The 24141-nt window shown below is 36.5% G+C and overlaps 1 protein-coding gene across 9 annotated transcripts in view; it reads left to right on the top strand.

Moving 5' to 3' along the window:
* Positions 1–24141, top strand: part of LOC117233046 (teneurin-m) — a 650776-nt gene that overhangs the window by 396324 nt on the left and 230311 nt on the right. The gene's annotated exons all lie outside the window — the stretch shown is intronic.

Below are 24141 nucleotides of genomic sequence, written 5' to 3'. Positions count from 1 at the left end.
TGTATTAAAAATACATTCAATTATATGAAAGATATCTTAATATCTTATAATTTTTTTCTCATGGTGTGAAATAGATATACATGCATTAGATGAATTAATTTTATAGGCATATGAAAATATAATGTGAATTTTCGTCCGTCAATTTTTTTTAGGTTTCGTTGAATAGTCGATGATAGTTCGATTCTGTGAATATCCGAGTGTTCAAATTCTTCGAGAAATATGCATTTGTACTTTCTTAAATTTCTGATTGTCACTTCTAATTATACTCCTAATTACTGAAATTTCTAATTGTTGTAATTTTATATAATTAGTGGATGATTGCGTCATTTGTGTCATTTTGTGATACATTTCTTGAAAATATTCTCATTCTTAAAGAAAACGTAGAATTAGTATCTTTTAAAGAAAACATAACATAAGAATTACAAATTTATATTTCTCATAAATTTGAGCAAAATATCTGAAAAGTAAATATGAAAATAATAAATTATAAAATATGTGGTGACTTTTACGGTAAATTTTTTTAAATATTCGCATTAAATATACTTATTCTGAGCTGTTATCGGATATATTTGCACATATCAGGACGAAAACAAAAATTGATTCTTGTTCGTTCACGGACACGCTGTAAAGTAAATTTGTTTAGAAGCAAGTTCGCTGACGCTGGACATTCTTGACATTCGCGTTAGAAGAAACGTCGACCTGCTGAATGTTTCGTGAACAAGTTCGTAGAAGCTTCTTAGCGTGGTATTTTGCTTCGCGTGAAAGCTCATACGACGATGTGAAAATATTGAAAAGTCGGTAGTAAAGTTTGATTAGAATATTCTCAATAAAATAACGAAAACATTTTTCTTTATCTTCGTCACACTCTTCGAATTATTTTCGATTCCATCAATCAATGGGGTTTTCCTTTCAATTAAGTTTGATAAATTTTCATCCTAAAGTGTTAAGAATCTGTTCGTTTGTTGAGTGATTGAAATAAATAAGAATCAGATGTTGCTAAATCCAGAGAATAAAGTGAATGTCATAATATTTTATCTAATGTTGTTTTCACTACGTGAAACTAATATGACCATGGTCATGTTGAAACAGAATTCAATTTATAATTGATCATCATCGTATTTCAACTCAATACCCATGAATGCAGTGTTGTTGCTATTATTACGATATTGGAAACGCAAGCGTGTTTCATTCTTTTTCAACATGACTAACATTGAATAAATATCAAAAATTGGCATGTTATCAATATGTGATGGTAATATTGAGGAAAGAACGTTGAAACATGAATTTCGTAAATGGGCAAACAATGCTACTACTTTTCCAATCGCGTTGTGCTGGAATTAATTAAAGAGTTATATTAATTGAGTATATGGCTTGCAAATGTACACATCAATGCAGATATGAAAACAATGTGTCACTATATAAAAATCATGTGTGTCTTCTGTTTTTAACGCGCTTTGTATCATTTCGATCCAATGTGTGTATTTTTCTCTAATCAAAATAATTTTTGGTTGGAGGAACACGTGAAAAAAGTTGTGCTTTTTTTTAGAAATTAATTCATCACTGAAAAAGATTGAATTAATTAATAAATTTTAATTTTGAAAGAACGATGCGTTACAGGCGGGCGACCTATCGGTGGCATTTAAATGGAAACAAACGCGACGCGCGTTTTCGCTCTTCAAAACGACAGCACGTTCGGTTCGGCGTGCGGGTAGCGTGTCACACGTGCCGTTGGCAGCTACGAAAATAGTTGCGCGAAAAATAATGACCCGCGTTCAGCCACGCGAGCGCTGCGAAGTAGAAACGCGAAATTGAGCAGGATATGGTAATAGCGGCGAGGGCGTGTTAGCCTCCGGCCACACCATTAGGCTTCTTGTCACGTAGAAAAACTATACGCGACGCTAGAATTACTAATAAAATTCTATTGTTCCAAACTTTCGATCTTTGTAACCAGCAATCGTTTTTACTACACGTTCAATTTAGTCATAGACTTTTTTGTATATTTGTTCGTACTGTGAATGGCAAATGACCCTTTACTAACACTTTCGTTATTATTGATGTGTATCGCTTTAATTGCCTAACAATCAGTTTTTATCTTCGTTAAGTATATCTTTCGATCAAATTGTCCAATAAGGGAAACCTGTATGAAACCGTATACTTACAGTTCTGAGTCCATAATCTTTTAATTTATGAAACAAGCGGTGCAATTAAGATTGTATTTACTAAATACCTCCATAATGAAAGATCAAGACACTTAAAAACACAAGAAACTTGATTCACTGCAGTACGTGTGTTTTGTAATAAGCTTCCAGTGAAAAACGCTTGAATGTGGTAAAACGTAATTGCCAAGGGGCCGCCGGTTTTTTTTTTATTTTAATTAATTATGGAGATAAGTATGATAGACGGTTTTGTACAGCTTTCTCCTAGTTGTGGACGAGAGTGTACATGTGGGAGTTGTAAAACGATTTCGTAATGAAACTTGTTAGAAGGTGAACGTTGACCGGGAGCGATACGGCGCGAATAAAGCCAGCGGGTGTTAGAATCGAAGAATGCATAAATATGTAGGCACACGCGGACTACATTTGCATGTCGATGCTATCGACGATGGCTGGGTCGACGACCGGCCAGTTAAGTATTTTTAATAGGCGGTCAGACCAAAGGAGCGCTTCGTTCTCGTATTCACTGATCCGTTCTATCAAGAGCAATTGATTGCCATGCTACCGAGAAGCTAATCGCAGTCATTTGTCGTTGTTCTCAACTTGTCCCGCCGTCAAATAGCATTCAATCGTCTTAAGACTATCGGATACGTCCAGTCTTCGTGAATCATCTGCAAGCATCCAAGCCTGTCTTCGAATCTCTGGCCACTTTCTTCGCTAGATAAAGAACCGAGGTAGAAGCACGATCTTCGACCTTTCACCTCCAACGCTTCCTCCTCATTCTTTCCAAATGCCTGTTTGTAAATGCGCACGTCAATATCGAACAATATACATACATATCATTTCTTGTTAGGATGTCGTTTAAGGAATTATTAGTTACAACTATAGATAAGCCTAATAAGTGAAGAAACATCAATAGTAAATATAATGATGTAAATAACGTTCTATGAGCTGTTTTCTATGTATCGAGTGTCTTATTGGTAGTAAAAAGATTATTTAATTATTTTAAACAATAAATTAATTTATATTCACTGAATAAAGTAGATTTTCCAGCTGATTTGTTTGAAGCAGAAAGTTTAGAACCTGAATAAATAATTTCTCATAAATAACTTACGTTTAGATTTTCAAAGATATCTTCAATCGTACAATTAACACATTTAAAATCCTAAGTAATAATTATTAACGGAGAGTGTAATATTTGATTTTGAGTTAACTGACCATCGACTATCCTATAATTTCGGAACAAATGCTTTCGCGCCCGCACGATTAACGCCGTATTCGAACGTACAAACAACAGGCATGATGTTAATTGATGCCAGGTCAATTACGTAGTTCGCAGACGTGTCATTAACTTATAGTCCCCGGTTGAATTGCATGTTTGGAGAATATTCTATTACGGATGAAATGACTTAACCCTGTCGCTTACACAATTAGTTGAGAGATTTTAATTTCTGATTTAACACGTTTTTCATCGAGGGGCTTGTAAAGCCTTCTGTTTCTTCTCATTGCGTGACTATTTACTTGAAAAATATAGACGTATTTTATTAGCTTTTTTGTAGTTTGAAACGTATATAAATGATCTGATGAAAGAATCGAATCTGATCGCATTTTCTATTAGAATACTATCTTCTCTTTCTTCTATAAATATCAATCAGTGTTTAATAAACCAGTCGTTCTAAAATGTAGTTAAAAAAGTTCTGTCTTTAATAGATTAGTATTTTAGAAATTAATTCATCATAATGAGAATATTCAGTTTTTTCTTCTCCATTTATCTTTATACGAGAATTAGACAAACACGACAAAGAGCCACAAAAAACTCTCGACCTCAAAATATGCCAACATGAGTTTATGGTGTTACGCAAAAAGCATTGAAATTCCCGTAGCCAGTTAAATTATCGAGGCGCGTCGACAAAGATATTTCGTTGCTTAGTAAATATTCATTTCGAGAGCATCGATCGTGAATGTAATCGGGCAGCTTAGCGTCTGCTCCAGGTTCGAAACAGTGACCGACATTTTCTCTGTCCAAACTGCACAGAAGAGTGAAGCGAAAAAAATCAAAATTATACGGCAACTTTCTAATAGTAAAAAAAGCTCACTTCTACTCTTTCAGATTAGAGGTTTAATGTAACAGTGCTATACTTCGTTCTCCTCTACAACCTTATACTCTAACTAATCACGACGAAAATATCTCGTTTTTCTTCCTTTAAACATCTTTTGTACCCAGAATTCATCGATGCAAAGCAATTTCTCAAGAAAGTGGGATACTTTACATCGGGGTTGTACAAAAATAAAAGGGTTAGAGGAAAGGTATCGATAGAGTCTCTCTGTCAAAGTGCACTGTTTCAAAGAAAAGAGAAGAGAGTAGGTGAAACGTAAAGTCGGAGGGTGAGCGTCAGACCGAGGGAAACGACGGTTGTAGGCTTGAGGACGACAGATGAAGGTGAGAAGAGGGACGTACGCAGCGGACAGTCGCGTTTAAAAATGCAATCAGGATAATAGCGTGCCTTGAAGAAGGAATTCCTCTTTATTTCTCTGTTTCCCCTCTTTAGTTGGACTCTATGTCTCCTTTCGAGGCCCTCCCTCTTCATCTCGCCGACTTACTTTGCTTCCGGCGCGTGTTTACTCACGAACAAAGTCCACGTTCCTCAGCTTTAATTTGTTAAAAGCACGAAAGACAGTAGCTGCGGAAATTGGAAGGGTGAGAGAAATCACGCGTGCAAATTTGAGAATTTTTATGGTGGTTACGAGAAATGTATATAGAAGCGTGGAAACATCGTATAATACGATAGAAAAGCTTCAATGAACGTTGAATAACACTGAGAAGTGTTTTCGATACGGTTGAGGACTTAATCATTCTTTATAACGATAACTCTCCGTTGGCTCAAGTTTGAAAAGAATTTCATACAATTGTCACGAAATAAAGCTTGAACGAGTGGTACAGTTTTTACTAATCCTGAAACATTACTTTCTTGGCAAGTCGAACTTTCCATAGGAAGTTTTCTCAACAGGAAATAAACTTCTGTTATTTTCAAGTGGCATAAACTCTAACCGTGAACGTTTGCCCAAGGGAAACTATGTAACGATTACGCTGTGGGAGAAGTTGAAGAAATACCGAGCCTTAGATTACGATAGTTTATGTTGAAACTATTCCTTAACATAATTCTCGTTAGGCAGAAAAAGAGTAACAGGAGAAGTGCAGCGATTGCAGTAAATATTAATGTTTTATTCCATCCATTGTAGTGCTTTCAACACAATACAGATTTAAAAAAAAATTATACGTTAGAAATTAGAAAAAAATTAGATAAGAACCGTAAAAGAGGAATTTTTATCGAAAAGTTTTTGTATTTTGAATAGTATGATTAATAATCAATAGGACGTTTATATAAATTCATATTTTTATAAAGATAAATAAGAAGTTAATGTTTATGTTAGATCGGTATATATCAAATGTCGTTTTATACAATAAATCTTCAGTTGCACGTTTTTTCAAAATATCGTATATTTATTCAAAAAAGTAACAGTTAATTTCCTTCTTCATATAGAGATTACAAAGCGCGAATCTTATGATTCGGCACACCGGCGGTCACCGCTTATGATTAACCGTAATCGTTACGATCACCGTAAGGGAGCGCATCGCGCGGTTTGAATTCGCGAAGACATGACAGCCGAACATGGCGGATACGATATTGCTATCGTCTACGTATTTAGTATTCTGATTCACAATGAATGTAGTTGAGAGAATTTACGTGAATGATTTGTGTGAAGTGATAATGGAATACGTGAACGTGTATTTTAAGATATTAACGTTGTGAGTACAGGTTAGTTGAGTCGGAAAATGTAAATATAGATTGGAATCTGCGTGTTTTGGTTATGTTTAGAAATGTGTTTAGGGTGTGAAATTTTTAAGAACTGTGATTGAAAGCTCTGATTGCAGTCTTGAGAGGTGTGATTGAGATGCGGGAGAATGGATTCGAGATCAATTCCCGAAAATAATTCTGAATAAACGAAGAAAATATTCTACACGAGGTACATTCAACATACAATATATAGTCACATTATATACATATATATTTAGGAAAAATCGAGCAAAACAGAATCTCACAATGCTTATAACACACGATATCGAATATGTATACATTCTTTTTAGTGTAAAATAATTCTTGACGGTTTAGTAATTTGTTAATGATAACTCGAGTATTATGGCGCACCAACTTCAAACTTCAAAGAAACGACATTTCATACATTTGCATTAACCTACATACACATAATTAGCGACGTTACTGTAATACTGAATACATGAATTCTTTTTACTATAAGATAGTAAATAATTCGTGAAGATTGTAATAATTTGATTATTCGTTTTTACGTTTAAATAATTAAGAAATTTAATTGAATTACATGTACATAATTGACGAATCTATTGTAACATTAAATTCTTTTTAATATGAAAGAATCCTCGAAAGTTTGAATAATTTGTTAAATAATAATTCAATTGTGTGTAGCGTATCAAATTCAAGCTTCAGGTAAACTACATTTTCTTCCTCAAAATCCGGTAAGCAGATCTTATTCTATACTCTCATTGATCGATATGGAGCGCGTCTTAAATTAGTCTGTAATATTGTAGGGGGTGATAAAGTTGATAGACATTATCGCGAACAGGGAGGTCGGATGTCATAGAGCCTATATGGCTGGGAGCAAAAGCCTTCCTATATTATTGTGTGTATCGTATACACACGTACACATATGCATACGCGTGTCACGTGCACATGTACAATGTACACATATGCAAGGCGTATGCTGTCATACCGATATGCACACGTTCGCGCGCATGCTTTGGTGCATCGACGAATCCGCGCCGCGACGCGACGTTTACGCAGCAGCCCGCTCGACGTCGTGCGAGCTCACTGCTTTTGATTACATACATGTACGTGTGGGTGTATAGACGTAAGTGTACCATACACTGTACACTGTATAAGATGTGTATCAGTTTTTATTTTTATGGAATTATCCCGAGGAGTCCGCTAAAATACTGCTTATATCATTGTCTTTCTATAATCATATACAGTATAGAGTATTCATTTTAGTTGAAGCCCTTTTCTTTTCATTGGTGTGTATGATATGTGTATGATGTGTGTATGATGGTCTATGGAATTTTGAAAATTTAATGGTTCGATGGGTTGAATGAAATAATGGCAAATAATGATTAGTAGACTGCGGATTTTTATGCAAATTAATGTTTCCATAAACATAACTAAGGCAATGAAACCTACGTAGAATCCACCCGCTAAATATTATAATGAGTATTATTATATTTTGAATATTTTATATATCCTTGCGTTTCATATGTATTATGCACATTTTTGTACAATTAGATTTTTCATAAATGTATAAAACTGCCGCAGGCTAATAATTAAAAAAATGAAAGCTAAGCGTAGCAAATTAACACAAGTGTGGTGTCAGCATCACATTTTACGTATTTTCAAGTGGTGGGATGCAAGACATTAAATGTTTATGTGACTTTACAAAATGTAATAATAAATAATAATTATATACTAATACGTAATACCAACACGATGTAAGGTGAAAATTCACTAGGATATCAATTTTTCATTATTGTATAATCAAGAATTTTTCTAAAATTTAATTTCATTTTGAAATTTTTAATAAAATTTCAAAATATAAAGTTTAGATTTCGACTTTGCTTTAAATCTGACAAATATTCCAAAGCCAGTAGAAGCTTTTTGATTCGTTCGTAGTATTTTTATTCGAATTATCTGTCTCTCATAGTCAGTCCGTCAAAGGAGTACAGCAAGTACATTAATTTCGGGACGACACCCCGAACGCAAACTTACACACATGTGCCTGTACACTCTGTCTGAATATGTACATATATATGTGTGTATGGTCTAGCGTATAGGTGGTCCGGGATGGTGACCACGACACGGTATATAGCTACGGCTAAACCCTGCTAAAGCTCGTAATGTATAGCCTAGCGCAACCCGTGCTACGCCCTCTGGCCAAACCCCACGATCCCTCTCTCTTCTCTTCTCTTCCTTCTTGTCTCTTTTACTCTCTTTTCCACGTACATAGTCTGTTTTTCTATTACTTTCAGTTCCTCGCCCGGAGTTTCGATGGCAACTAGAAACCACCCAGGACGATATTGAACTATCGCGTTGGATTTAACCAATCGTTCATTAATTACGTCGAATCGTTTCGATTTAGGTAGTTTAGCGTGGCATTATTGGTAGTTTAACCTAGTATTAACGCGTGAGAGTATGAATGTTATTTGAATGGAATGCAGAGAAGATGAGACTGGATGTTCCGCTGACGTGTTTGTGACTGTTGGAATTGCGGTAAAGGGTAACGTATGGATTAGGAGGGTTTGAAATAAAGACAGAAAGGAGAAAGGGTTTAAAAATGAAAATTGAACGAAGTATTATTGGTATTGGGATAGATATAGCTTTACGATCGTTATTAGTGCCTAACAAAATTGCTTTAGCTAAGTAGAATTTTAAGTATTAGGAAAGCATAATTTTAGATATTAAGTAGGTAAAATTTGTAATGTATTTAAATATTAGATACGTCGAATTTTTAGTATTATAGGACTTTTGATATAGGATTATTAAGTAGGTAGAATTTAGACATAGATAGATCAATTTTTAAATATTATGATTAAAATTTGTTAGCTTTGTGAATTTTTCAATAAATAAAACCATAAATGGCCTAATAATGGTTCTGATTAGCAGTTGATATCGAATAGGATGCAAGAAGATTATAGGTAATATGATAAATGAAAGATTAACGCTGCACCGGATGAAATATCATAACTGAACCAGGTTGAAAGTGCGGCTTACGATATCGTGATTCAGGCAGAGTAATGTACCGCTGATTAAATTATCAAAAGCGTTGAGGTTATTGGGGTGAAGGGTGGATAAGTCGTAGCCACTGCGGATTCCGCTTTACCGATCGAGGGGGAACGGCCTTAGTTCAATTAAAAATTTATGAAGGGTTCCCCAGCTTCTGTAGTTTCATTATGTACCGATATTAATATTTCAAGGTTTATCTCAGAAGCATCGTGACATTCTCTTTCTCTTCATACCTTTCGTATATTTTTTTCTTCGTGACGCTTGCACTCCCATTCAGAAATATTCAGACACTAATATTTTGCTTCTGTATAAGATCGATAGATCAGGTAAATTTTCCAATGGTCTTTCGTATGAGACAATAATTCTTAAGCGGATAATTCTCTAACCAACCAAACATTATGAAATTAAAAGTAATTAAGAACAATTTAATTGGAACAAAACATTAAAAATTAAGAGATGCATAAACAAAGAAATTATTGTATATATCCGAAAGATTAAAAATTTGAGTGACGACTTCAATTATCTTGCTTGGTTTATGGGTTGTAATTTCTCCATGATTTTCCAAATTTAGTTAGGTTTTTGTAAGCATTCCAAAACTAATAGACGAAAATGTGTAAGGTATCTTCTAACATCTCAGAATTTTGTCCACGCCCAGGGTGGGCAGAAAAGAGACGACCATGGGGCATCCTCCTAAGGGAAGGTCCGAAAGTTCCCACTTTTCTAGGTGGGGTAATTCCACCTCCTCGATCCTCGGTGATTCAGTGCGTTCACGGGAACGGTCAGATAACGAGTGAGTCTTTAAAGCCTTCGTTCTGGCATCACAAATCACGTTAGGATTAAGGGCGGCGGCACCGTCGGAGGTGGCAACGCCGACTCCAATTACGCTCACCGACCCATAGTCGTTTCCTTCTCCTTCGTCCTGTTTTCTTAAACCTGAATTTATTGTTTATTCCCCGGCGCTTTCGTTCGGCTCCGGTGTTTCTCATGGGAGACACGGTTAATAAATCTTCGTCGTGTTCCGCGTCGAGTAGGAAAACAAGGTTCTTGTCTTGGTTCCCCGTGGCCTTTTCCTACGCGTCACTTCCGGTGAGATCTTCCTCCGTTTGGAATCAAGTCGTTGCGTTCCCCTGAAAACACTACATCTCAAATTAAAGAAAACACGGACTGCTAGGGACTACGATATTTTCAAAGCTGGATAGAGCCAATTAATGTAACGCGCTGGAAACTAATTACATGGGCTCCAGAGTGTCCTTGTTGTTGTGTCTTGTCTTGAATTCTTTTTTTTGTGACTGAGTGAATGGGGGATAAAGCGTTTAGTAAAATGTGAGCGGGTAAGTGGATTATAAGATTAATAGTTTCTTTAATCTTGCTGTTTGATCAATGCGTATGGCGATTGTTCATTCATTCTAAATTTCTATATCTCGATATTCTATGTCCTTAAAATTCTATTATAAAAACATACAATTATGATAATTTAGAAATATAGAATACATCACGGTATTTATACATGGTACATACATATATAATCTTCATATCGAAACGATAATAAATTTGAAATTTAAGTATTTTTTAATCAAAATATTCTAAATCAATAACAACGAACAAAAACAATGATTTGTTTCGAAGTATCCGACTATATATGTGTATATATATATATATATATACTTGATATAAACGTGATATATACGTATATAAACGTGATACTTGTTGTATATATATATTGTGTATCACGTTTCCCCAACGATTCAAGGAAAATCAACTCGGCATGAGTACTTTCGCGTTCTTTTTTCTTTTATATCGTCTGTCGTTTTTCTCGTCAACCAGTATGTACCAGACAGGCTTGCACTTCGTCGATGGCCCACGGGTAAACCGTACCAGATATTGTTTTAGGGCTGCAATCTGAGCATCAGCGGGGGATAAATCTACAGGGACGTTTTGTTTCAGCTTCTTCCACTATCTTTCTCCTTTTTTTTTTTTTTTTTTTTTTAATACAATAACTCGGCGATGTTTTTTCTCCCTCTCTCATCTGGCTCTAGTATTTCTTTGTTTCCGATCCTCTCGTTTTTAACGGCATCATTTTATGGCGATACTAAATTTCGCTAGGTGCGTGAGACGAAACGATATCTAGCGGTTTCGAACTGAGTACAGTTTAAGAGTTCAATTTTCTATCGTAATTCCAAAATGCCTTTTGAGATTGCAAGGAAAATATTTGTGAGGTTTGCATCTATTTCGTACAAAACTTTCCGAAGTTAAGTTAAGGAATTGCGTGTAGGACACGTATGATTCTTAATTCAAGTTCATCGTGTTCACTCTTTCAAACATTTTTTCCAAATTTCGCATGATTACCTTGCATGCACGAAAAATCGTAATCGGTCAATCGCTTGTTTGATAATTTCAACGAATTAGCGCACCTTGTATGAAACCAAAAATTGTTCAAATGCTTATAAATAGGAGTGTACGTGTACCGACGCTAGTGGCGGACTCATCACCAATCCCCCGCGTAGAGTAAATCGAGGGAAATCGGCGATCTCGTTTCCCCGTTCCCTCTTTCACCCCTATCTACTTTCTTTTTTTCCCATTTTGTTTCATTTTACCAGCGATCGAGCCGCGAGGAAGGGTAGCGCGAACGCGAACGGACGAGAGGTATTAAAACCGGTCTAATTGACACCGATAGGGAAATTTCGCTGTCCCAGTTACAATTGCCTCGACGTCCCATGTAATTGGCGTGGTCGTTTGAAAAAAAACAGACAAAAAAAAAATACCAACAACGAAGTTCCTGCAATCGGTCCGCGGCTACTTGATTTCTTTCATATTTTGTAATGATTTCAATTGATTGTGTCTCGAACACGTGTAGATTGGTTTGCGAAATGTTCGTTTCGATTCGCAATTATCGTACTAGTTTCAGTACTTGATTTCGCGACATGAAATAAAAATTGTGTCATCGATTTAACCGCGCGCATGGAGACATTACAGTGCTTGTCGATTTGCGAATAAATAACTTTGTTACTTTGGAAAACGTGATGCCTCTATATAAACGCGTTACGTTACTGATGTCACTGTTATGCAAGGACTAAATTAATGTTTCGTAACAAAATAGAATTTAATGTTTCATGTAAGTGTAGAGATATACAAATACCCATTTTTCGTTTTCATAGGAATCCTTTAGGTTTTCAATTAACATTATGGAAAGTAATTATCTTTTTATCTTGAGAGATTTCCTTTCTGATATCTTTCTGATATCTTTCTGATATCAGATACAAAAAATACAAACTTTCAACTTTTGATGAAAAATAAATTTCTTCTTTATCAGTCCAAATCTCTTTCACAACATTTATAATGAATTATTGGGTACTTGTAGGATATTTACACTTTTTATAAAGATTTACTCATACATATTTTGAAAAATCTGAAATATTCGTTTGTCTATTTTGTTACCAATTATTCTTCGTTCTCAAATAATATAATGTCCTAATTGAATTACTAAAATGAAAGAAAGAAAAAGGGGGGACGATAAGAAACTAATCGGAAATAAAGTCGTGTTTAATACCTGGCAGTTGGTAAAGTGAAGAGCTCGCTAATCTTACTTTCGCCAGGAGTTAATTAGACAACGAGAAAAACGTGTTACGCAAGGTGTATTGGCAAGCAGCGAAAATTTGTTGCGGATTTGCATATTCACGGGGTGCGCACGTACTTACCCCAACGCGAAAACATTTACCTTCGGTCGTCTTTATTATTCCTGGCCGTTACGAAGCCTTCGAATCCGAAACTTTGCTCTTTCCAGACGAATAAGTTCCTGCCTTCTCCTGAAACTCTCATTATCGTGCAAATGGAAGTAAAACATTCGAGAAGTGCCGGTTCTTGTTTTTTCCCTCTTTTTATTACCGGTCAATAAATTCCTTCGAATTTCCTATTCTGTGTAACATCGTGAACGTGCTTGCCAGATTTGCAATATGTTATTTTGTTGAAAAAATATTAACAAACATTAATCAATGAAAAATTAATTTTACTTTTTACTGTTATTTTTACCATTTTTGCTATTGCTAATATCATTTTTATTATTTTTGTTACTTTTGTTATGATTTATAACTTATTATTATAATGTATTCAGAAGCTGCTTAGAAGGATTGCTTTTCTTGGGATTTCGCTTTGACTGGCGAATGTCAACGATGATCGGGGACGATTTTATTCTTTCAATCCACCTTCCGAACTACCAGCCAAGTTCTCATTATTACAAAACTACTAACGATCCGTTTCAGACCATTCAATTTCTCTTTCTCTCTCTGCCGTCCATCACTCAGCCTCCTTTTGCGCCTTTTCCTCCAGTTATCTCTGTTACACTTAGGATAGTAAACCAAATTGAGTCGTTTTCTAACTTGTAATTGCGAGCACGAAATTAAGCTACTCGTTTGAAAGATTGTACCGATCTGTGATATAAAATACGTACAATCACTTCAATTACAATATATGAAGATATCAAGATCTATTACCATTCGTAAAAATAAATTTCTAACAGACGATTTAATTATAATTACCAAAATACCTAACCAATTCTTTAAGAAGATACAAATCCACTATTTATCTACCAATTTATCAACATAGAAAGATCCACAATTTTATTCACAACAATCAAAAATTAAAAATCATTGTCTCCATTTTAACAACAGGTTAACAACTCTGGCCTTCTTCCTAAAAAAAGATAAAAGAAATCTTACTGAAATTCATCAAATTATTTGGAATGCGGCGTTCTAACATAAAGTTTCCCAGCTTTGTAACGTTTCCTGAAAACTGTAGAAACGACCAAGAGAGAGAAATGGAAAATCGTCTGCATGGACGAAGAGAGTGATATAGAGTGAGAGAGAAGCATTTGGGGGATGAGATATATAGGCATCGGCTAGCATCGGCGCGATACATAAATAACGATATCGGTGTTTTCACAAGCACACGCTCCGAAGCGTGTACAAGGGAGGTTACTCTAGCGTGGCGGCGGGCTGCGGTATATAACTCACCCCGTCGAGAGTCGTGTACGCTGAATAGAGTCACCGGGATCGATACCTATTGGCCTGTACGTAGATACAGCTCGCGGGACAGGAATTTTTCCGCTCCTTCCAATTTTAATCCTCGTCGTGCCACCGACATACACCAGACCCGTCCCGCCCGCGGAAATCGTTCCCGCTACGGTCATTCGTTTCCCTGTTTAAAATGATAGGATTGCTTCCTCATGTTTACTCGGTCGACGCCACGCGAGCCAACATTCAAGTTAACTGGACGTCCAGACTGTGTGTCTGCGGTCTCTCCTCGAGATGTTGTAGACAGTGAGTGAAAGATCGATCAATTAGAAGCCAAATATGTTTGGTTCTTGATCACAATTGGTGTCTCGTAGACAGATGATGGTGTGCTCCTTTGTTTGATTGTGTTTTATTAAAATGAATATAATAATAGACGAAATATTTTATTGAAGATGTCCGTATTGCTCCTCATTCTGGTATTTACAAGTTTCAAGTTTGAAACTAAAATGGTGGAAATTTGAAACACATTCTGAGTCAATGAAGCCTTTTTATTTTATATCTGCGAATGCAATCAGGAAGAGTTATTTTGTTCGACTACAACAGCGAATGTTACTGTATTTCCTTTGAACATACATTATGTGTTATATAACTAATCATACATAACAAAGTATTAAAAATTTCAATTTCACTGGTGGGTTTTTTATATGTACAAATAAAAATGTCCACTATTCAATAATTTCATCTTGTCAATATCCTTTCTGAGCTAAGCTCGATTGTACAAGATCAGTCAATTTTGTTGCTTATCACACTCTACTCTCACACTATCACACTCTCTTTATAAAATACTTTGTGAAAAGTATAGAAACACAGCGGCACCAACTTATTGGGCGACTTAAATCTATATAAATATATATGTATAACATTACGCTTATGATACAATTTACGAGAAGACAATGATAATTATACAAACAAAGATGCACCAACTACTTCGGATTTATTCGGAATTATAAGAAATTAACGTTTTAAATGAATTTAAAAAGAATGAATAGAAGTAACAGAGAGTACATTCAACAATGTTGAAACGAAGTAACGATTCTCCAATCCATTTGAGCTTTCTTATCGTTTAAAACCTGGCCGCGATCAGGAGAATCGATCGAGGCAGTAGTCATGACGCCGTACACGAGATCGCGAAGCTACAAGCTCAAACCATTGCGCACCGAACCTAATTCCGCGCGGGATTTGCTAATCCAGGGTTGCAGAGTCGGTCATTATTTGGTGTCGCGTGATCCCGGGGGTAAAGCAGCACACGGGGCGTACACCGGACCACAGAACGCGCTGTATTTATCCCCCGATATATCACCCAAACCCCTAAACACCCTGGAAAAGCCCATCTGACCGAAACTGGTCGCGTATAAAGCGTCACGGTAGAAACCTACAGTAAAGTATTTAGCAGTGACGCGGAAATTCGAACGCGAACCCATTGTGAAAATGTCCTCTGTTTCCGTAAATCGAGCGCTATTTCCACGATCGTCCGATAAATAAGCATCCCAATAGCACAAATCGTACAATTTTTACGTTTAGAAAGCTACGAAATATTCTATAATATATGATCTATCTGTTTCACGCCAATAATACAGAAATATTAAATTTTTATATCTACGAAGTTATGAAATATTTTATAATAAATAGTTTATCCGTTTCGTTTCAACAATGCAGAGAGATATTAAATTTCTACTTCAAGAGATTAAATAGAAGAGATTCTTTTTAACCATTTGACGAAAAATGCAGAATTTACAATTGTTAGATACAAAGCTTTTGTAGGAAATAAATATTGATAATCGTATTATGTGCGTATGCTACATTGTGAAATAGTTGTATGGTTTGATAAAAAAGAACAGATTACCGTAACAGTCGCTGAAACAGATTGAAGGAAAATTCAAATGGACTTTATTTAAACCAGATTTTCCAACATTCAACAATATTTTACCTAATGGTTTAAATATAATGGTAAAATATATGTCTATATAATAATTATGATCAAAATGGAACATAAAATGGATATATATATATTTTTTTTACTCATTTTCATTATCAAGATTCATTTTCATGAATTTGATAGTTTAAGTATTCTAGCTTCTCGCACTTCCTCAAAATGACCCCATGCAGACGGTTAATGCTTCACGCTTGACACGATGACGCATTCCTTAATTATTAACGCGGTTCGACAGATGCGCGAACGACCAGTAGGGAACACGCGCGATTTGTTCCACATCTCGATGTATCGTTCAGCCACCGATACTTCTCGAAAATGTAACGCGCAACTCTAAGGGGAGAGTGATGCGAAATGCAATCGATCTCATCAGGATTGTACTACTTTCATGAATAATGCAGCATCTATATGTAGCGGCTCTTAGTTCTACTTGCAACAACTCCATTCGCAAGTGGAAAGCTGCGGATGTTCCTCGATAATCTGGTGGGCCAATCTAATCGGTAGCCTTCTGCACCAAATTTGATCTGTCTTGTCAGAAACTCCGTGAATAATCAATCAAGCGTCGCTTTAAATCCCCAACTTGTCCCACGTTATATGATTACATTCAGGATTTGTGCATCTGATGCATGATATTAATTAACACTTTCGCTGTTGAGGCGAACGGTGCGCCTTTACAGCGTGGTCCGTAATTCACAGTTCAAACGGGGTCAGGGAGATCGTATGGCTCGAAATAAGACGAAAATCAAGACTAACACAATTGCGTTGAAGGCTTCTGTTTTTTTTTTCTTTTTTTTAGAAAATCAAGTTCGAGCATTTGTGAGATGCTTAATTTGGATGAATAGAGGCGATCTTTCCGCGCTATTAGACAATAGTCACATAATTTTGCTTTTTTAGTCTCGCTGTAATGTGTATTCAGAGGGGTTTGCCGTTGCGCCGGGAACATGGAAAATTAATAAAGTAAAAGCAGAAATGGTTGCCAAGGTAAGGAGTAAACCATGCCGCAACTAGATTCGAGCTTCGTGTGTAGAAGCTTCGTGTAATCTGGCCGAGTTATATTTGCATTTTTAGATAGCCGGATAACGTACGTAGAGCATGGCGCGGCATAATGCGCGGTTACCAGCGACACACGTTCGACGCCATTAAAATTTCCATGAAATTTGTGCGGTTCAGCGTTGGTTAAGTGAAATTCGATTCATTAATCATACACGACAACGTTCAATTAGAAGTCGGTGTACAGATATAGCTCTTTCAATATTTCAACCGAGTAAAGATTCTCTCGATTCCGGGGCTTAACGCCGATAGAAGGAAGCCGTGGCTCGATCAGAAAATGCTCGTGTTTAATCCACGCGCCGTATATGAATATGGAATGGAGGAATCGACGCGCGAGACGTGCGTCTTTTATCGAATTTCGCGCGCGCGTCTGTTCGCGTTACATTGCTAGTTTTCGAAACATTTTCTTCATCAATTCGCGAGAAATTTTAATTTTTGATATAATCAAACACTACAAGTGAGTCGCTTTAATTACTATCGTAACTATTACGACATTTACTTGCTATATTTATTAGAAAATTCGAATAAATTTTATTCCATTTAGTACTTTATATTATAATACGAATAGAATATCAGATTTATGAGAAAATAATTAGGAAATAAGAGATAGAGAAGCATTCAGTTCGTATATAACCGGGTGACTAATAAATACAACGAATATGAACGAAGAAGAAATTAAAACATTTATTACGTATTTGGCAAGATTTTGATTAAAATGTTAAATATATGAGTCATTTTCGATCTGAAGTCGCAAATGAAATTTAACGATATATATACGAGGTCAGGGTGATTAAGTAATGAAGCAGCATCATCGAGAGGGGCTGATGAATTTTTCAAGCGTTCTCGCAGCGGCAGGCTGCTCTACCCGGAAATAAAAATGCCATAAGTCGAAGTGAATCGATAAGACGACGAAAGAACGCCATTGGAGAGAAAGACAGAGCCCTGAGAGCAATGTAGGTGTAGGAGTCAAAGCGGTGAGGGAACAGAGGGCTATAACAAGAGAGAAAGAGCAAAAGCACACACAGTCGATGCAAGAAGCGCTTGCTACTAAAGAAATGAATTCGAAAAGGGGTTATCCACGCTCAACCAGTATCTATACCCGTAGCCTATCGATCTGAGCATTATTGCTGCAGGAAGTAGCGACCTCAAATTCAACCATCTGTGCCGAGAGAACACGATCATTCATATTTCATCGCGAGGTGGTTGCACCGTAGTTACCGGCACCGCTGCAACCCTGATACGTCTATGCACGCTTCCCTCTCGTAGAACACGACGAGTTTCTTCCTCGGTACACTTTTTATCATTAGCCAGACCCCACAGGCTGTCGTCAAGCGTTTACTCGGTCACAGCTGCGAGCATTCGCGTGCACGCACCCGTTTAGTTCCTTTCTTCCTACAGAGTCCTCGAAAATAGGTCGACCATTTCTGCGATTCTTCGTTTCACTGTTATGTCGCTATTCATAGTGATTCACAGAATCTTGTGTTGTGTAAATCTATAGAAATCTCATTAGATACTGATGCTTTTCTGGCTATTTTCTTTCTAAGTTTGTTTTTTAAATTCTCTTATTATCATACTTAAATGGATTAAATATACCAAACAGGCGTGAAAATTATAATTATCAATTTAATGACGAGGAGGTAATGCAAAGCGCGTGCATGTTTTACTGGCTCCTTGTATTCAAAGCAACTACTGCCCTAACCGTTACGGAAATTTGATCAACTTTCTGAAACAAGCCATCACTACGAGAGCCAGAATCACCGGTCCGCTAAGTGGACCAACAGAAACGAGGGGACAAGCCCGTAAATTTGATTAGTCTGCGAATGCGGTAGCGTCTGCACTTAGCAGCGCGTATCGAATATTCAGAATTGCAGAACGCGGCAGGAAACGAAAAACCTTTGGATTCTCCCGTGAGAAATCACAAAAACCAAACGAGAAGTCGGGGTCAATTAGACTCGTTCCATCGATTTCTTAGCCGTGACTTGCGTTAAGAGTTTCACTGAATCCCCTTCGATATTTCATTATTATCGAGGAAACCAGCCCCTGGAGGAGTTTCTGTTTATTTCATTTTATACAGGAAATTTCTGCTTCTCAATTTACACAGGCTCACGAAAGTATTTGAAACATGCACCTACCTATGAATATATTAAGTACGTTGTACTTCTACATTTTCAAATTTCACTAGCACTCTTACGAGATCTACTATCGTGGTTGCATTAGTAAAGTTTGAAACGAATCTGAAAATATATAGTATATAAATCGCAATATATTGGAAATAATTCAAAGGATACATTAAATTTTTAGATAAAAGGGTAGAAGTTCGATAAATGATTTATTTGCAATAATGGAAAAGCAAGTATCTTTGACATTTCTTTAAAGAAATATAAACGAACTTGTGAACGGTATTCTAGGATTCATTAACCCTTCGGTCTACTAACGCGGGTGAATCCTGGCAAACTAGACTAACGGTTTGTAGCAGATCAGCCTAACGGTAAACGGACCAGGGTAAAATGAGAGAAAGATATAACTATCGGACATTAAAGACACCGGAAAGGATAGGATACACGAAGAAGCAAAGGAAGGACTATGTAAAATAGAAAATGGAAGATAGAAGGAGAGTTTGGGAGGACCAGGGTAGGACAGAAACGCTAGAAAGGGAAAAAGAGGGTGGTCGACGTTACCATGGCGACCCTGTGAACCAAATGGACCCACACGCTGTCGAGGTATGCCTGGCTCGAGTGTGGAACGGTGAAGGAGGGAAAGAGGAAAGCGAGAGGACGCTGTCATCTCTACTACTACCATCAGCCTCGTTTCACCATTTTCTCGTAGCCGCCTTCACCCGCACAGCCTCTCTTCTCCTCGACGAAGGCGCGCAGCCAACGGAATTATGCTAAATCCTCGACGAGGAAAATTCGCGACACGACGTCGCGACGTGTACCTACCTCTACGTGCTGTATCGCCATCTCGAGAGAAATCTCGGAGAGCAAACCCCCTGTCTACCGTCCCCGACGACAGTTCGATCTAGATCGATCCGCAGGGAAACGTTTTCATTTCGTGTAGGCTGTGCACCAACTTGATACCGATCATCCAATCGAAATCTAGTCCCTTTTCGTAACGTTACGAAAGTTCATAGCGAAATTCAAGGAACATTTGACATTCTATTAGATAATATAAGCATTGTTCCTTTCAATGATCCTTTTTCCAGGAATTTTTTATTCTTTTCATCGGACGAGTTCCTTCAAGTAGATTCTATTTGAATTCCTTCGAATTCTTGAAATACTCCATTTCTCGTAATTAAGAGAATTTTATAAAACTTATAAGACAAATGCGACAGTTCAATTCTTTTTGTCTGCTATTCTTTGATATACGAGAGATTCGTTAGCAACTTGAGAAAATAAGATTTCATTTATGAGATGCAGAATATTAATTATGTAACTGGATAATATCAATTTGACAGCTGTATAAAAAATCAAGGTCACCAGTTTTGTTTCTGAGCAGCTTGTTTCATAGAAATTTATAGCAGAAACGCTACGATACTTGTACCCAATAGAGAAATGACCTTGTTTACCAACTATTCCGTTTTGATTTGGAGAATGACGCGCTTAAAGGAGCGCTTTCCACGGGGCTTTACTTAAATCGACCAATGCAAATACACGGCGAACCTTTCGATACATATATATCCAGCAGTTATGTCACCCATGGGTGCCCTCTTTGCTTAAGCCTAAGCGTCGACTCACGTTCTTGCCCACGACACAGTATTAAAGATAACAAATCTTGAAATATGTCGCTGCCTCGAGATGGGGCTTGCGATAATACAAGGGGAATATCGTAAGCTTTCTACATTATTCGCGCGCGTATATACGTTCACGCGTGTGTCCATAGAGTATAATATATCATCTTCATCCGTCGTTCGCGCATACACGTGCACGTGTCCAAAGCATACGTAAACGTGTGCTGTGATTTCAAAGATCTTTTTGTCAGTTTTCACGCATACTTTACGCCCTTTATAGGTATTAATACGAATATTTTTTGGTTCCATATAAGATACGATACTTGGTTTAAATCATCGAGTAAATGATCTTTTCTATTACTATTAAGCATTTAAAATTTTACGCGAAGTTCATTTCAGTCGTACAAGTATTCATAATATTTTTGTAAACAAAAAGCACGTAATTAGCACATAATATCATTTTAAATTGCAATCCAAAAATTTGAAATACTTTAGAAAAAGTTTATTTATTCCTTGTCTACATAGGAAAATATGTATTGTAATATATGTAAAAATATTTACTTTGGATATTTTATATATCTGTATCAGGTCATCCAAAAAGATTCTTTCGTTTTATAAGGAAATAATGGATACACAACATTTTTCGTTTTATAGCGGCCGACCAATCCACCTCAGTTTTATATTATTTTATCGAATAGTAAAATAAATCGTATGATTCATTTTGTTCTATCAAAATAAAGATCACAACGTTCGACAGATTAAGTTTCATGTTTATATAAGGATGCATCGTTGTAAAAGACGTATCTGTAAAAGAAAGACACTTTTCGGACAACGTAATATATATTATATACATTCTCTATACTTTTGTATCTTTAAATTTCGCATAAATATTTCTATAAAAATCTAATCGTCACGAAACTATGAACATCATAGGAAATCGAACAATGTGGAATGGACATCTAATTTAATCTGTAGATAACTGCTGAATGAAAAATACAGGAAATGTATTTGAAGTCTTCTAAATCGAAAAATTCATTTGCGATAGATCTCTGTCTCGATTCACAGGGTAAAGGTCACTATATAGTAAAATAGAAGTCAGCAGCATGAAGAATCACGAAAGGAGAAAGATAAGAAAGACGTACGATGTCTGTGACGAGATATGCGTTTGTAAAACAGTTTCCCTCGACGCGACGGGTTGCTCAGTACATAGCTTCTCCGAGTAAACCAATCAGGTTGAATAACAATCCGTGCAAACACATCGAGCGTGTTTTCCGCGACGGGAGAAGCTTCCCTCGTTTCAGTTTGCGTTCGAATTTCTGCGATCCATGCCGGAATCTATTACTGTTTTCGCACTCCGTGAAATCGCGCATACTCTCCTGCTGATCCTACCTTACCAATTATCTTGATCGCATTATCGCGGGAATGCGGTTGAAAGTGAGGTGAAGTTATGGGAAAGCCGTACAAATCCGTGTACTTGAGACTCTAGATCGATAACTTTTTAATTGCAGAAATAAATTCTGCAATTGAAATTATATTTATCAAGTGACTTCGTAGTAAGCCTAGAATAACAAAAATCTAATTCGCAAGTTTAAAAATAGTATTCAAATTCACGATAAAAGAAACTCTCTTCTCCTTAAATTACCTAATTATTCATGTGTTTTGTAATAAATTTCCATTCAGAAACGCTTCGACATGGTGAAAAATAGTTGCCAAATAAAAACTGTAATGTATTACAAAAAGCTTAGAAGACGTGTGATTAATTTTTCTTTCTTCTCTATTTGGTAGAATTTTTACAATCAATTTTCATTGAGAATTGTAAGTAAATTATTTTGGCGTGGTAACTTGGAACGTGTGATTCATCTCGAGAAAAACGTGAACGGTTCGCTTTGAACAGATTAGAGCGTATAAAATAATCAGTCGAGCGTGTATTTTTTTTACCCTCGATCTTTTTTTCTGAAAAAAGGCAAAAAGAAAAAAGAGAAAAAAGAACAAGAACTCGTAAATTATCTAAATGGAATATAACGTTACAGCTATAAACGATATCGTTGAACGAGGAGAAGCTGGATTAGAGTCTGCTTTATATACGAACACCATGCTCTTTACTAGCCTAGTCTTTTTTAGACGTTCGAGCCACTCGACCAGATTGTTTTAATGGGACTTCTAAGTGCTCCTACGGACCTTATCTGCATACAACCCCGCGGCCGGCCCACCCACGAAATTCCTTCCACGAACCGACTCAAAGAAAGTGTTATATCCCCTGTAAAGTCGACTCTCGTTTCTCAAAAATTGTCGGAAGAAAAAAGGGTACGGATCAGGAGACCCGGCCACACCCTTCGTCTATCAAGAAGGTTTTTATTCCGCTGTTAGGGAAAGGAAGGAATGTGACCTACCCTAACAAATTGGTGAAATAGACCATGTATGTATATAGCGTTCCGTTGCATATAACGGTGTTGGTCTAGAGACTGGGTAATAAAAATTGTTTACAATTGTGACAGTAAAGGGGTTGACGCAAAAGATATATTTTCACTTCATTAAAAATACATTTCTCCTTCTCATTTTTCTATTATTACATATCATACAATGATATTCTCTTTTTAGATAAATGTATCATTCATTTGTCGACATTGCTTCTCTGTAAATCCTATTATTTTTACTTTTAATTGAAAAGTAAAAATGATTTATAATTGATCCAATGTATTATAAAGGCATCAAGTTAATTTCTACGCCTAATATTATTTCGTTCTGTTTGTCCTTTTTTCCCGATAATCGATACTCGGATAATCCGCGTTTTCATTAATCGACGCATCACTCTCGCGATGATTCCCCATGACTCTCGGCCCGCAAACACTCTCCAACTCCCCGCTTATTTTCAAAACAAGCCTGGATTAGCCGTTTCATCGGGTAAAACACAATCGACAAATCTGGAAGCGAATCACGGGGGAAGCAACGTGATGTCAGCTGGCCGCGTCAACGAGATGCGATGACGGCTGTCCTCCCTCTTTTTGTCACGCTAATACGCATACCTGACAGGCCACAATACCTCACTTATTTCGTTACCAGTCACGTGTGCTCTGTCACACTCGATCTGAATGTTACCGATAATAGTATGCGAAGGAGAAAGCACATAACGTGAGAATGTGCTCTATCTCGTTACTACATGTTTACAAAAATACATATGTATGTACTTGCGAAAAAAACGTAAATAATAAACCTAAAAAATGATTAGGAACTCATTCACGTCTAAATTCATTCTATAACATATGTAACTAGAAAAAGTATTTCGCCACGATTGTATTTATTATATTTATTACACTAATAAATGAAGTCCGAGTATATTACATTTCATATC

This window comes from Bombus vosnesenskii, unplaced genomic scaffold (assembly GCF_011952255.1).
Source record: "Bombus vosnesenskii isolate JDL3184/JDL3185 unplaced genomic scaffold, Bvos_JDL3184-5_v1.1 scf7180000013294, whole genome shotgun sequence".
Classification (NCBI taxonomy): Eukaryota; Metazoa; Arthropoda; class Insecta; order Hymenoptera; family Apidae; genus Bombus; species Bombus vosnesenskii.
This window is presented reverse-complemented; position numbering and strand designations above follow the sequence as displayed.